This window comes from Numenius arquata, chromosome 15, assembly GCF_964106895.1.
Source record: "Numenius arquata chromosome 15, bNumArq3.hap1.1, whole genome shotgun sequence".
Classification (NCBI taxonomy): Eukaryota; Metazoa; Chordata; class Aves; order Charadriiformes; family Scolopacidae; genus Numenius; species Numenius arquata.
Genome location: NC_133590.1, coordinates 7,594,012 through 7,609,115, shown reverse-complemented (window position 1 = coordinate 7,609,115; position 15,104 = coordinate 7,594,012). Strand labels below are relative to the sequence as shown.

General features: G+C 39.6%; 1 protein-coding gene across 4 annotated transcripts in view; it reads right to left on the bottom strand.

Moving 5' to 3' along the window:
- The window catches only part of VTI1A (vesicle transport through interaction with t-SNAREs 1A), a 279,979-nt gene that overhangs the window by 65,916 nt on the left and 198,959 nt on the right, over positions 1–15,104 (bottom strand). The window lies entirely within an intron of this gene.

Below are 15,104 nucleotides of genomic sequence, written 5' to 3'. Positions count from 1 at the left end.
TTCCAACTCTAGCCATTCTATGATTCTATGTAACTTACTGAATCATGGTTTCTCCTCCTCTCATGCAGAAAGCCTCTCTCTTTCTGTGGTCTCTTTCAGGAAAAAAGGAACCTCTCTGAGGAGAGATTGCCTTGCTTGTTCTCCCCTGCTCAAGCTCTCTGCACATTCTCCAAAACTTTATATTTTAAAGGACTGTGCTAAAACAACTGGCCTTTTGTTCTATCTCAGGGGACATTTTATTGTTGCAGACCCCAAGCCTGTGTCGAGAAGTCAGAATGAATGGGATTTCAAAAGCTGCTCCCATCCTATTGTGCTACGAAGCATCTTTTGAAAAGGAGCCAGCCTGTCACTCACTCTGTACTGTTAGCACCTTCTCCCCTCCCAGCGAATCTCAACCCAAATTGGAGATAAGACAACAATGGAGAAAGTAAATTAGCCCAGCATTCAAAATGGAGATGGCATTCAGGTGTAGAAACACAGTGTATCTATGATTTCAAGGGGAATTTGTAGATTTTACAGAGCTCTGATATAATCCAGCATCACTGTATACATGTATGTAAGTGTTGTTCCTTCACCATAGTTTGACAGATACAGCAAACATGAGATACACTTTTCATTAAAAAAAAAAATAAATTAGTTTTTTGAAAAAAGCCTCCTGTAAGACTTTCCTCAGATACCCTTAATAAAATAATTTCTGTATCTTTCTCTGTCACATAGTTCCTTCCTTTTTATCCTCACCTCATAAAAAGTAAATCATCCTCTAAAAAGCCAAGTAAAATTTTAAAGCAGTATTTTTTTCTGGAGTCATGTAATGTTTGGCTCTGTTCCAACTCTTATGCAGGAAATCTAGATAACATCTAAATGCAATGACATTTTCATTGAAGAGAAGCTACTGTGTAGATCTAATGTCTTCTCTCCTAAATGAGGTAATTGGTTTGATTATAAATGACCAAAAGCTCTATTCTACCAACTTACACAATACGCTAAAATACAGAAAAGCTACTGAAGACTACCTCCGTGTGAGCCCTGAATTCATAAGCACTTATTTATCTTATGATCTAGCGTGAGCTCCATCCAAAGTCTTTTCCGGTTAGCCCTTTGAGTGGCCAGCAAAACCAGAGGTCACCATGGGGATGTGGATGGACAGAGAGCGCTGACACACTGGGCTCCTGGAGGTTATCGCCTTCTCCGGAAGGGTGGCTGAATGGGAAATGAATCTGCTTGTGAACAGCTGCAGTTTACAGCCCAGTATTATACTGTACATTAAACCAATGTCAGGCTACATTAGTATAGCAGATTATAAACAGTGGTGGAGGAACAAATGCACGTCCTGTTCCACTATCACCACGGTGGTTGTACTGACTTCCCAAAGAAAGGCAGTATGTCCAGCCATGAGTAGAACCTGCTTCAGCCGTGCTAGCTTAATTCACTGTTGAATGTTTCCTAAACTCCAGACACAATGCATGAATAAACCTGGTTTCCTTTGTGAATTTAGCTGGGATACAGGGAAAAAACCCAATTCCAAAGAATAAAAACAGTAAAATTAGAAGCTGAAACAGCCACAGATTGTCACTGCCTTAAAATCCAGAGACATGGGAATTACCAATGGGGCAAGGAGGACTGCAGCAGGGATACAGCCCAGAGATCAGCTTGAAGCTTTGAGGGATAACCCACCTCCTGCCCTTCAAAGCCAGGCTTAGTAATAATTTGAGAAGATGGACAGAACAGGTTAAAACAGACGCACTGATTTGTGTAACAGGCTTGGGGCAGGAATCATGTTTGGCATCTCCAAGATAACTAAGTTAAGACCCCTGGAAAATATGTAGCATCTACGCAAATGACATGTGGGTGGTATTTAATCGTCTCTATTTAAGATGGAGAACTGCAGCTTTGGCAGAAGAGGTGGAAAGCAGTCCCTGCTCAGCCTCTCCTTAACCTGGCTGCTATGTTTAGCTCTGATTTATGAATCCCATGGTTGGAAGGAGGCCCCTAAAAGATAGGAGTGGCAAATTTCCTTTGCACGACCAGAGCTTAACCAAGGGTGAATGGTATCACCAGATAAAACCTTTTGAAAGGAGAGTGTCAGCAAAGCACACTTAAACATACTGACATATCTAAAATATTTTCCTAGTGGCAGATTTCATGGACTCTAACCTTACAAAACTGTTGAATTTATGGAAGCTTTACCAATGGTGAAGTGTCATTAGAAATGTTACATAATTCGAACACAAGGAAAAATAAAGACTTAAAGTTCAAACTATCCACAAAATCACAAGTGCTTTCTTTACTTGTCAAACTGTATTTGCAATGATGCCAGAACAGTATAACTAGACACGTTCAAAGAGAAAAGAACAAATAATAACTAGTTAAATGCTATGCAACAGCCTAAAAATGCTACCATTAAGTTAACAGGTTCTCCTAGAACATTAAATCTACCCATTAAATGAAAAAACTAACAATTGGTACTACTGAGTTGTGACACTTTGTAACCTGTGCAGGAAAGCAGCAAATGAGATCTAGTGAAAAATCACTGGAAGCAGAATTTAATTTGCACTGTAAAATTATCATGGTCAACTACAGTCTAGAAAACCATAGACAGACAGATAACAATGGTACGGTTCTTAAAATCATGAAGGGAAGGAACTCCTGAACCATGATTGAAACATATTCTTAAACTACCTGACTGGGTTACGGTACTGCAGGACAATGTTGCCTAAGAACTGTACCATATCAACACACAACCTTGTGAGCTTAAAGTCAGTGTTTCTTCTTTAACTTTAGTGTTCTTCCATGATTAAACATTCCTAGCCACGTAGAAACAGAGAGGGGGAGGGTGAGGGAATCCAAACACCAGCTCCACTCTTTGCTACTGTTGTTTTTCCCACAGTTAAATTCCCCCGATTTCACTGCCACTGAGCTTGTATAAAATTGAGAACAAGCCCAGGCGATCACATAAATTATTAAATTCTGAATACGACTATATGTTTTAGTGAGGGTCAGGTTGTAAAGAGCACGGGCCAAATCTAGCTTGGGTGGAACAGCTAAGAAAATGGTGGTTTAAGAACCACCTTCAGCTTTTGATGACCAGAGTCCCCTGCTAGTATTTGCAGCACTCAGAAGAGGAGAAGGTGGTAGAGTTTACATTGGACCTCTCAAGTTTGCTCTGCTCAGGAGAGACGAGAGCAGGACAGTCACTCCAGGCTAGGGGGTCTGCAGTTTTGGCAGCCACAGAACAGCACTGTGGCCTCTCCCTTTCCCAAGGACTCTGCGCACAACCCCAAGCTGGTCAGATTGAAGGACTTGCTGATCAGCTGCATCCACCACTTTTGGAGTGCTAATGCTTAGTCTCCACGAGAATCTTTTTCTGGCATTGCTATGCTGGCTAGCAACAAGACAGACAAAACCAAACTGAACCCTGCCAACATTATTTTTCCAGCAAAACTTCCAGAGTTAATGTAGCAGTAGTGACGGAAACACGCTATTGTTGACTCAGCTAATGTCCTTTAGAGAAGCAGTGTAGCTATGCCAGGGATAACAGACCACTGGCACCAGTACCAAGTTTGGCACTGAGCTTGATTGGGGCTGGTGCCAACTACAATGAGTTACAACGGCTTCTCAAATAAAATATGGCAACAGATTCACCAGAGGTTCCCTGTGAGTGAGATCTACTAGTAGGAAAAAGTCCTCAGGCAAGCGTGCAATATCTCACCTATGTGGTTCTTCAATGAAATGACAATACCAAAACGGCTGCTGGAACAGAGAGACAGCAGACTGGAACGGGGGTGACACAGCTTAAGAAATAGGCTAAGCAAGGGGAAATGTCAGCTTGACAACAAGGTAAATCGGAAACGATTGCAGACTCTTTGTATCTAGATCTGCGTGTCAAAGCCACTGTGGTTTTGACAATGACCACCAATTTATGGGCCTGCTACAATATTTGTGTCATCTTCCATCGAGACACTGAATTAATTCATATTTATTTTTGAATGACTCAGGGCATCATGTTACACAGGCAGTAATAATGCTTGAATTAGCACAAAGTTGTGCCATCAGTGGCTCTTAAGCTAATATTACAAGGACAGAACAAAAATCCTATTAAAAGGAGAGCATGTTCAGCACTGAGCACTAGAGAAGAGTATTTACATTCTAAATCTTATTAATAAACACTCCAGTATAGTAACAAAACAAATAGATATCAGCCTGGAATATTTAAGTACTGAGTCTAATACTGCTGAGCTAGCATTAGCTGTCATAATCGATGGGAATTGTTTACACAGACTCCATTCCTTCAGTTACGCAAACAGATCCCATGTAAACACTAGACCGAACACATTGGTCGGTGGCCCCATTCCAGGCTACTCGGAAATGCAAGATAGTTCCAGCCTCAGTGAGAGCATCACCCCATGGCCAGAGTTCACAAAGAAGGGATGAGGCAACCTACGCTCAAATTCTGCACTCAGGACATACACGTAACATTGGGCATTGCTTTCACTTAGAAGGAATTTTTTCCACTCCTCTAAAGTCTGTTTTTCTCCCATGGCTCTTTAAGAATTATGGCAGAAAGTGAAGAGATGAGTGTTCTTAATCACTCCATTGGAAAAATCCTATAGGATTCAGGAACTGGGGTGGGGATGGGTTGGATTTTTACCTAGGATGACAGAAAAGATTTCTGCAATGGAAACTTAAAGGATGATTCAAAGCTTTACAGAAAGAATACTCACTTTCACTAAATTTGAACAGAGTTGTGAGAAAAAGCTTCAGATCCCTGCTGACACTAGATTTTCTTACTCACATTCACTATTTCTTTTTAGAGGAGGAAAACGTTTCTCCCATTATCGTCATCTAGAAGCTATATTTTTCTCATGTCCCATTAAATACCTTTTTATAATTTCCCTGTTCTTTTTTAATATTAATGTAATGTATGTATCTAGTTATTTTATAAACTTTGCCAGCATACGACACGATGTTAGTGCTCATAAAACTAAAGCTGACTTCATTATATTTTACTTCAGGATAGTTATCTGGGGAACACTGTCTGATCCAGAAGAAAGAAAACACGCTTTCTTTGTGCATTAGAATGTTATCAGCCTATGATACCTAAATAAACTTTACTAGGATGAAAAAGTTTACTATACACTCATAAAATGGATCCATTGCTGAAGTTCCTAATGTTTGTTTGACATTTTACAGCTGATGCGCAAGGATACTAAAAGGCAATTATGTGGTTGAAATGGAGTTTCAGTGTTTACAGACAAATTTAAGATAAACATTCAAAGCAGACTCTGGATTTTGTACATGAAAATGCACCAGCTACCCATTTGGCCATATCCTTATAAAACGTATCCAGGGTAACATCATCACATTTAAATCACATTAATATTACTAATTTGTTAATTTAGCTCAATTTTGAGTAAGAATGGGTCAGATCAATTTAATCTGCTGTTTACTAAAGCTTCAGAGCTCATTAATAGTGCTAGCAAACAATTATCACAGCATAGTTAAAGTCAGCCTACCAAGCGGAATTGTAAAAGCATTACTGGGACACAGGAAGAGTCAGAAGGGCTGCGTGTTTCTCAAGGATGAGTTTCCACAACACTGGTCTACATCAAAGTTAACACAACAAACTTCATTTGATTATTTAAAAAAAGTTTAGTTGAGAATCTGGAGAGTTTTAAACCTCCTGAAAGTGAAGGCCAGTGAAGAAACACTTCCTCCTCCCAGAGCTTTGTCAATTCTTCTCATTCAGACCTGTAATATTCAGCTTGAGTTTCCAAGTGCATGACCTCTTTAAAGTAAAGCCACCAGGCTAGGTTTTTCTATAAAGAAATTCAGCCGAGAACAGACAACTCTCATCACAGGCTACAGCATGTCTGAAGAGAGGCTGCAAGCACTACAAAGTGAATGCGTTAACCACTATCTCACTGGTCTCCATCCTCCTTTCCCTATCACCCCCACCTTAAAGAGCATTTTCCAAATTTATTGTCTGGAAGGCAAATTATTTAATGCTAATGTATTCAGGAATAGTATGCAGGAGGTTTCTGGGTTCAACAATCCATTTCTTGCCTTATCTGACAAAAGCATTTCTGACTATTTAATAATAACAAAAAATTCCAAATTTTAAACCCCTTGGAGAAGATATTTGTTTGAATTAGGAAGCTGTTGATTAAGTTAACCCTGTGAAAGCACCTTATTTAGCTATCATTAAACTGAAAAATACCTAAGAGTAATTAACATGGCATCTTTTAAGAACTTTCTTCTAAAAGCTTTTAAGAAGTTGTGTTCATTGTTGCCTGTCACAGAAATGCACGCTTTCTTCATCAAACAAATGAAGTATCAGAGCAGTTACCTTGCATGGGAAAGGTGTTTCTACTTCCTTTCTGGGATGCATCAAGATGTGCTTGAATTACTCTTTAGAGAACCTGATGTGGATCAACACTCTCCAGCGCAGCTCCTGAGGTCCTGTCACAAACCTACTGGGTCTCTCGAGGACTCAAGAAATTCATTGCACCTTGGCTTGTCTGTTTATAAAACTGGCAGGGCATTTTTAATTGTGTTCTCACCTCATGCACTTGTCAGTTTATTTTGGGGAATAAAATTTGCTTCAAACCTTGAATTACACAGATTACAATGAAAGATTTCTTAGAGTGTTACCTGCCTAGCTGTTAAACAAAGAATCCTCTGGTTTCTTAGAGTACTTCATGATGTGTGATGACTAAGAAATATATGCATCAATAAAACTTTTTAATTGTCATTATATTAGTGACTATATGTCTTGAGGATGGAATTATGAACAGCACCGTTGTTTTCCTAGGTACAAGAAGTTGTATTTCAGCTGGCTGCTAAAGACAACTAGCTAAACCTGAGGTCCATCTCTTTTACTCTGAATACTTCCTTACTTCCCAAGGAGTCAATTAAGCCAATGGAACCATTCACAGAACAAGGATATTGGAATTCAGCCTCTAAATCAGTCTGCTAACTGGTTAAATTGTGCTTCCTTAGGAAACAGTTAGAAAGCAATTCCAAGTTATAGCATAAATAGAGCAAAAGCTCCACAGCCAGACAAAAATCTTAGACTGCTCCTGCAATTAGTGAAAGTTAAGTCCCAGTTTCGCTCCAGTTTTTAAGGAAAGATTTGGGCTAAGTTATAGCTGCGTTATATACAAACTTGAGTACTTCTCCCTGCCTTTCCCCAAAATAAAGCTGTATTACTCATAGTACAAATTCTTCATTTAACAAGATTTTTAATCTTGCAGAAGTTAGAAGCACAACATCTTCAGCTTCTAATTCATTACTTAATTGTCTCTTAAAACGAGGTCAAATTTCTCTTAAAGGACAAAAGTTGGATATGCTTTTAATTTTTAAATAGTAAGGACATTTCTTGTACTTATTTAGAACAAAACCTAGCAGAAAAGGTCTTTGAGAGCAGAGCAGCTCTGGAAAGAGCTTGGCACGAGCTAGAAGTAAGAAAAGGTGAGAGGAATGTGAACCAAACTACAGGTGCTAGGAGAAAAAACACTTAATGCTATACAGGTTAAATGAGTCCACAAAGGCCTTTGAGAACCATGTACTACAGAATTAAGGGGCCTCAAAGCTTCCCATAGAGATATCTCAAATTTCACTGCTGTAAGAACTTGCCATTACATAACACAACCAGACCCCCAAACCACTTCCCAGTGCATCCTGATGCTGATTGTGTCTCATGATCTAGACTTCACCAAAGAAACAATGGCGCTTGGAACCAGTACTCAAGGGCAGCATTAAGCTTTTTTGCTATCACGAACTACAAGACCTTAAGTGGTTCTACAGTTTCCTCTCCAGGGCAAAAACATATCATGTCCCAAAGGCTCCTGGCATTGCCTGGGAACAACTGTGAGGGCCCTTCTGGCCAGCACTCAGCACTGTGGGGAGGACAGGAGGTCACAGGTATTGGGAGGCACTTGATGAGGTGCAGAACCCACTGGGGAATAAATTAGTTAATTAACTCCTACAAATCTCAGAAGGTACAGGAAGATTCTAAGCAGTTTCATGGAAGGTAGAAGCTTTCAGAGACAAAAGAGAGCTATGACAAAGAAGTACACATACACACTGTTATATGTGATGAGAAATACATGCATCCATTCAGGGGAAGTCTCCAAAATAACAAACTGCTTAGAAAAAAGTTGCAACATTTAGGACCTAGACATCACTGCCCAGTCTCAAAACATCTTATGGACAATAAGCATCTATCATCGAGCTGTCAGTTCAAAACACTGTGGATTATGCAGTTGTGGGTCACCAGTTGTCCACAAGAACAGCTGGGAAACTTGGATCAAGTTGCCTTCACCGTATTAAAATACCGCAGCAACAGGCCAGTTTTCTCTGCAGGTGTGATACAGAAGAATACGGACACATTCTTCAAAGTTACCTCCAGCCTTGTGTGAAGGATAGCTGTGCTGTATGAGAAGCATATTAGAAACTGTTCTGGAGTCACTATTCAACCTAATGATCCCTTGAGACACCAAATTATGCCATCCATAGACTGGCAGACAGTAAAAGAGAAGGAAGGGTACCCATCAAGGATGATGGTCTGCACAAAGGCCAACAATACTGAAGCCTTGCCAGGGAATAAAATACTTTCCCCATCTTCCTTCCATCCCTCTGTCATTAGCCCTTTCCATGGGTAGCTTATCATTGAGCCTTTTTACATAGATACAATTACCAAGTTAAATCAAAACAGGATGGCAATGGAAATCTGTGGAATCCTGGTAAATGCAGTATGACAGCTTACATTTTATGACATAAGCTAATTAAAACATGCTTATTTTGTTTCTAGAACAGCATTTGAACTCAATGAAATGAAATATTTCATGGACGTCAACAGGGAGAGAATGGGAAACAATCACATTGCCAACCTCTAGAAACATCATGTGTATCCAGCAGCACGGACAAAACCAGGGGTACACACAGCTGGGTGGGGTGCAAAACTACAGTTTTGTTCACTCATGAGAAACGTCTACAGTCGGCAGTGGATGGTCTGAGAAAAGTGTGAAAAGCCAGAGACTAAAGTCACATTGCATTTCCACTGCACAGGCCATTGTAAAGTTTCCAATTTGTTTGTGACTCTAGGATGCAATTTCTCCTTCAGTCTCAGTTCTGTACATTACATCTCAGTAAGAGGCTCCCAGGAGAACATCACTTCAAGCATCCAAAACAAGCCGTTTTTATATGTGGCAAAATAAAAGCATGAAAGACCTGAAAGACGCCATTAACATTTTTAATTAGTCCTGTTTTTCAAAAACCCGATTTGTATCTCGTATCATATTTAGGCAATAATTTGTTGGCCACAGATGTTTCTCCAAAATTGGAAGCAGAATTTCTTTTTATTAGTGATTTTTAATAAGGAAGAGGAAGACCCATATCTACAACAGAATAAGGTAACAACATTTTATAAAAGTGTGCATTTAGTAAATTATATCTATGTAGTCCCATTACCAGACAAAGTAGTCATTTTTTGTTGTTTCCTAATGCCATAACCATCTGATAAAGATCCCAATTTTGTATACAATCTATTTCAGTTTCTCCATATGGTTTAAATGTAAGGCAAAAGGTCAAAACATAACCTTAAATATTTAAACTGGTCAATGACAGTCATACTCTCGATGAATTATCTCAAGTTTACTGTTAAATATGGGTAGCCTTTGAGGTAACCTCAAGTACATGTCATGGCTTTCTAATGAGTTATTAAGTTATTAAGCTATGAAATATTTCTGAATTTTAAGCAAGACGAAGGAGTAGGACCCAAGTAAAACAAATTAAAAGGATAATAATTATGCAACACCTTGAGATGTACCAGACAGTCACACTATGCATATATCAAAAAATACATTAATAAACTGAACATATTAATAAAAAGCTAAGACTGGCCCTTCAAGACCTCAACACTAATTGGAAAGGATTTAGACAGCACATCTTGAATAACTTCCATTAACAGTTTTGGTAAGTCACTTTTCAACTACCTAAAACTGGAATAACTTATTCTTAAACTATATCGTTCATTTACTGTATTATCATTTGTGAAAGATCAGTGAAACATCATTAGACAGTTTGAGTAATGAAGCAATTGTCTAATTGCCCCAACTGGAATCTTATTTCTGATGAACTCAAATGATTAACCATGAACTGGTTGCTAGATTTTAAGCACCACAGTTCAATTAAAGGCCAATGATTATCATCATCCCTGAGATAATTTACTTTGAACTCTGCAGAATTCTTTCAAAAAGGGTGACACTTAAGCACATTTTATTTTTAACAAAGAGGCAAGCTTCAGAGCCAAGAGGCAGCTGTTATGCCACCATACCTAGAAGGGTAGGAAGCCCACGCAACCCTTCAGTAACTTTGTGATCTGCTGTGGTACCATCCTGCAGAACAAAGAGAGATTACTGCGGCAGGAACAACTACCGAGCCTCCCATTTGGCAGCTGACAAGTTGCTTCTGGGTCTTTCAAGTCACAGTCACTTATCCAAAGTCTTTTTATAAAAGCGTGAGTACATACACGCACATCTAGAGCCCACGCCCCAGGAAGCCAGGCAGCAATTAACAAAAGGACTTTGCGCAGGCAAAATTCCTGCCGAGCCGGAAGACAGACTCCTGACCCACACCTTGACAGTGATGCCCTGGGACATCTCATGTCGGGGTTTACCCAAACAACTTCGTGAGGATCAGGCCCAGGCCACGCTAACAGTTACCTTAAAGCCTACGACATCCACTCTTTTAATTGGTCCCAGGCTGTACTTCACAGTCCAGATGAATTTCTGTGGTTCCCCAATATTTGCACTCTCTGAGATTTTCATCTACTGCCAACTTGGAGATATAGAATCTCTTTCTCAGGCTTCTGCTCAGTTTTATTTTCTGCTCCTCTCCTCAGAGCAAAGCACAGAGCATTTTGGGCATGTTCCTGCCGACTACACAGACAGCGGCTGCAGCTCAGAAAGCAGCTTCCAGGAAGAGGGAAGAAGGAGACTCCAGCGCAAACTCACCAGTTGTATCACCCACTGCAGGTAGGAGACCAGGAGACCCTAAAACTGATGTCCTACCTGAGCGTTCAACCATGGGGTTACTCCGGAATGGGTCTCTCATAGCTCTCCTGTTGGAAGTGTTCAGATTTGAACAACAAAGCCTATCTTGCACGTGCTGTGAGTAGCCATGAGGCTACAGTAAATTGCTCCTACTTTCTGTGATGGTATAAACTGAGCACACTGGATTTGGGAACCCTCGGACTGCAGCATTTTCTGGGACTTAGGAAACTTGGAGTCCAGATGCTGATCTGAATATAAATTGAGTACTGGAGCTGGATTTTTTCCTAACTCATGGAATTGTCCTACCCAGCGCATTATATGCTATCTGGGGGCACTGAAAAGGGGATGAAAGAAAGGAAGAAAGCATGCCCACCTTTCTGAAAATGCAAATGTTTTTCAGGAGGGAAAACTGTTTACCTGCAATGATTGATTGACGTATTGTATCAACAATAAACTGTAGTCAAAGGGTAAGTAACCAATGCTCTTTTAAATCAATTATTTATGATAATCAATGCTATTCATTGTATCTTTTTGTATTGCTTATGAATGGAGTAGGCTTACATGTGTTCTGCAAATTATGATACTCATTTCCAAAAACATAATTTGAGGGTATCTACCAAGTTCAGCTGCTTGCTTGTATCTGTAGCTACCAGAACTTAACCCAGTCATATAAAATATCCAGACCATGAGAACAGAATAATACCCTTGGGAATGACACAACTGGCAACATCTGACTAATGTCATTCTTCTGATAAACCTCTGAGTGCCTTTTTCAAAGCTGCAATGCCCTCTTTTTTATAAATCTGGTAAGAAACAACAGTCTCAGAATGACCGTGAATATCTGAGAACACCTCATGTCAGTTCAGGAGGTGCAGGTAAGGAGAAGACTTTGTCACAGGGACAGGGAGAGACAGGACACTGTGTTTCCCAGTGAGCACTTGGCAGAGGGAAAGTCCCCATGTAGGGGAGCGTTAGGGTGGAGGAGAGCAGCACCTTGCTGTGATGGTGTTGCACTGGGTCAGGAGTTTTGCCACAGGGCACATTCAGACCTTTGTATTTGTTCATAACCAGCTGTCATGCCACTAGCAGAAGACTCCCTTGATTTGATGAAATCTACATTAAAGGCGCAGTATCACAGATTCAGCTCTTCCCTTTAACCCCCCTGCAACACAAAGTGTATTACAGATCCGCTACAGGAATCACTTCAACATCGATACGCAGAAGTCTCAAGGGTGGAAAGTGGCAGCTGTTCAACACATTTACTCATAGAAACATTGCTCACCACCAGTATTTGTTTTGCTATTGTTACACAGCTTTGTTAGCAGTGAAAATGTCTGAAATACTTGTTTGCTTTTCAGAAACAATCCTATAATGGCATTTTTTGCTGCAACTAATGCTTTGTGAACTGCAGATTAATGAGTAAAACAAGTTGTTAAAGATATCTTTTAATATCATTCCTTTCTCTACTCATTTTATAGCTCAAGAGCCATGTGTCTCTCTTTAACATGTGATTTGCAATGTAATACTCCATGAGCTTCCATATCTGTCTTGTATAATAGTTTCAAATAAAATTTGGCTCTCCGTATATCTTAACCTTGGGAACAGGACTCTTAAAATCCTAGAGGCCAAATACTAATATCCCTATAGGATTATCATGCACATCTGCATTTCTGGAAAGATGATATTTTTAAGGGAAAAGCTTTCAATTAAACGTTCCTCCAGAAATGATTGTTTTGCCCAGCTCTTTCTTGTTGCTCTGCTGGTATAGGGGCACACCAGAGGGCAAACCTTTGCCATACTGCAACTGAATCTGGGAGGTGCCCTAAGTTTTATTTTTGTTTAAATCTCCTTTAGATTTCCAGAGTTGAGGTACAGCTGCCCTGAGGGAGTGTGTTTTAGCAAGAGAGCTGGAGGAACTCCCTCGTATCCCCACCTGAGACTCGATCTTACCCTGTCATTGCAGGCAGAAAGTTGCTAGCCACCCACTGTTGTGGTGAATGAAGCTGCAAATGTCAGAATTTAGTCCGTCTTTTACATTTTTGCTTTCAGCCAGAGTATTTAAGACACTGGGTATCAGACAAGCAGATTCAGATGTGTGTTTCCATTTTAACCTCCTGTTTATAATTCATTACCCAAAGTTTCTTGAAAGCTGCACTTTTGAGAAGGAAATTTCTCATTTTTGGTTTTGGCTAGGTGATCTTCTGCTTGCTTAGGGTTTTTGTCTGTTTGTTTGGGGCGTTTTTAAATTTGAACAAATGCAGTTCAGTTATTTGAACAAGCAAAACATTAAACATGCATATTTCCCTTATATATACCATGGGTTTTGGGTCGATTTTTGAGGCTGAAGTGGCAAAGGGGTTAACAGCTAAAATCCAGAATGAAAACCGAGAATTCTTACCAAGAATAAGGGGCTGGGCTTGTCTTGGAGAGAAAATATTCTGGTTTCAACAAGACACATGAGCCCAAGCAAACTGAGTACTGACCACATGCAGTAGATTTTTGTTTGTGTTTTTGCTGAACTAAGAAAGGATGCACCCAAGGGAGGGATTAACAAACTGAGGCTACTCAGTTCACAGTGTTTGTTGTCCAAGTCACAGAGCAACAAAGAAAAAAATGCCAGAAAGTCCAAATATTCTAAAAAACTATTGATTTTAGTTTATTTTATACTTCACGAGCCTAGAAAAAGATAAGCCTGGGAGACTGAAGGACGGGGAATATTGAAAATACAGCTTCAGATGTGTGTACCATTTATTAAACACTGACCTTCCCCAGCATTTCCCTTTCCCCCCACTTTTTTAAAAAGCTATGAAAAGCATAACTTAGAAAGGGAAACACTCTAAAACGCAACGTGCTTAGTTTTTTTATCCTACCAGACTCACATAAACTATCTTTTTTAATAGGTCTTAAACTATTTCCCCCCCCCAAGATCAAGATTACTGCCTGTGGTTTTGTGATGTTAGTAATTAGCACAATAAATCATTGTTTTGCTCCAGTGAGATGTTATGCCAGTACATATTACCGAGTCCTACATCGGACACAAAAAAACAACAACAAAACCAAAACCAACTGAAGGGTGGGATTTTCAAAAGCATTCAGCACTGGCTGAATTTTACACCCAATGAAGTCAGAGGTAATTTAAAGCAAAAATAATAATAATAAAAAAAAAATCCAACCATAACATTCTCTTGTACCATACCATGAGGCAGTAGTAGGCTGAACAAAAAGGTTCAAATATTCTCTTAAAGTCAGTTGGCATGAAATACCAGTGGCAGATAAAGCAGAGTACTGGTCGGTGAGGGCAGACTGCACAACATCTCTGAACGTCCCCTCCCTAACAGTATTGAGAACAGTATTGTTGTTGCTCTCCTAGTGTGAGAGCACTCTGGAGAGATCACACAACAGCCGAAATGTTCTTGTGACATGAAACCAGGACCTGGAATAAGTATTTACCTCTTCTGATGTCATGTATTGAAGATGGCTGATGCAGCGTGCTTCAGTGTTAGAAAGAAGGTCTTTCTCATCCTAACGTGCGGGTAAAATAGAAGGAAAGTTCACACAGAAGGCCTGCGGTATCACACGTATGGCTATGTAGTCCCACAAGGTAGTGACAACATCTTATCCAGAATCCCAATATATTTAAGATACTCAAGAAAAAAACTGCTGCAGAAATCTCCATAACCTAGGTATGACTATTATGGTACACTTAGAAGAACCACAGTTCACTATAAACAGTTGTGTAATGAATCAGAAAATATATCCAAAGATAATATCATTCTTCATCCTTTAGACAGTTGCAAAACACACGGGATTTTTTTATTTGAGTTGCATCTAGGAAAATGCCATTAAAAAAGAATTGTAAAGAAATGTCTTACATGCAAAAGATGGAGTCCAGTGTAATTCCATTTGCAATTCTCCTAAGTATGGGGAGTATATGAAATGCAAATCTAAATTCAAAATCATTACAATGCTACAAAGTTTAAGGCACTCAAATCACCTTCAGATGTTGCTGCTGTTAAAATTAATAATAACAGGAGCACAGTTGCTAACGTT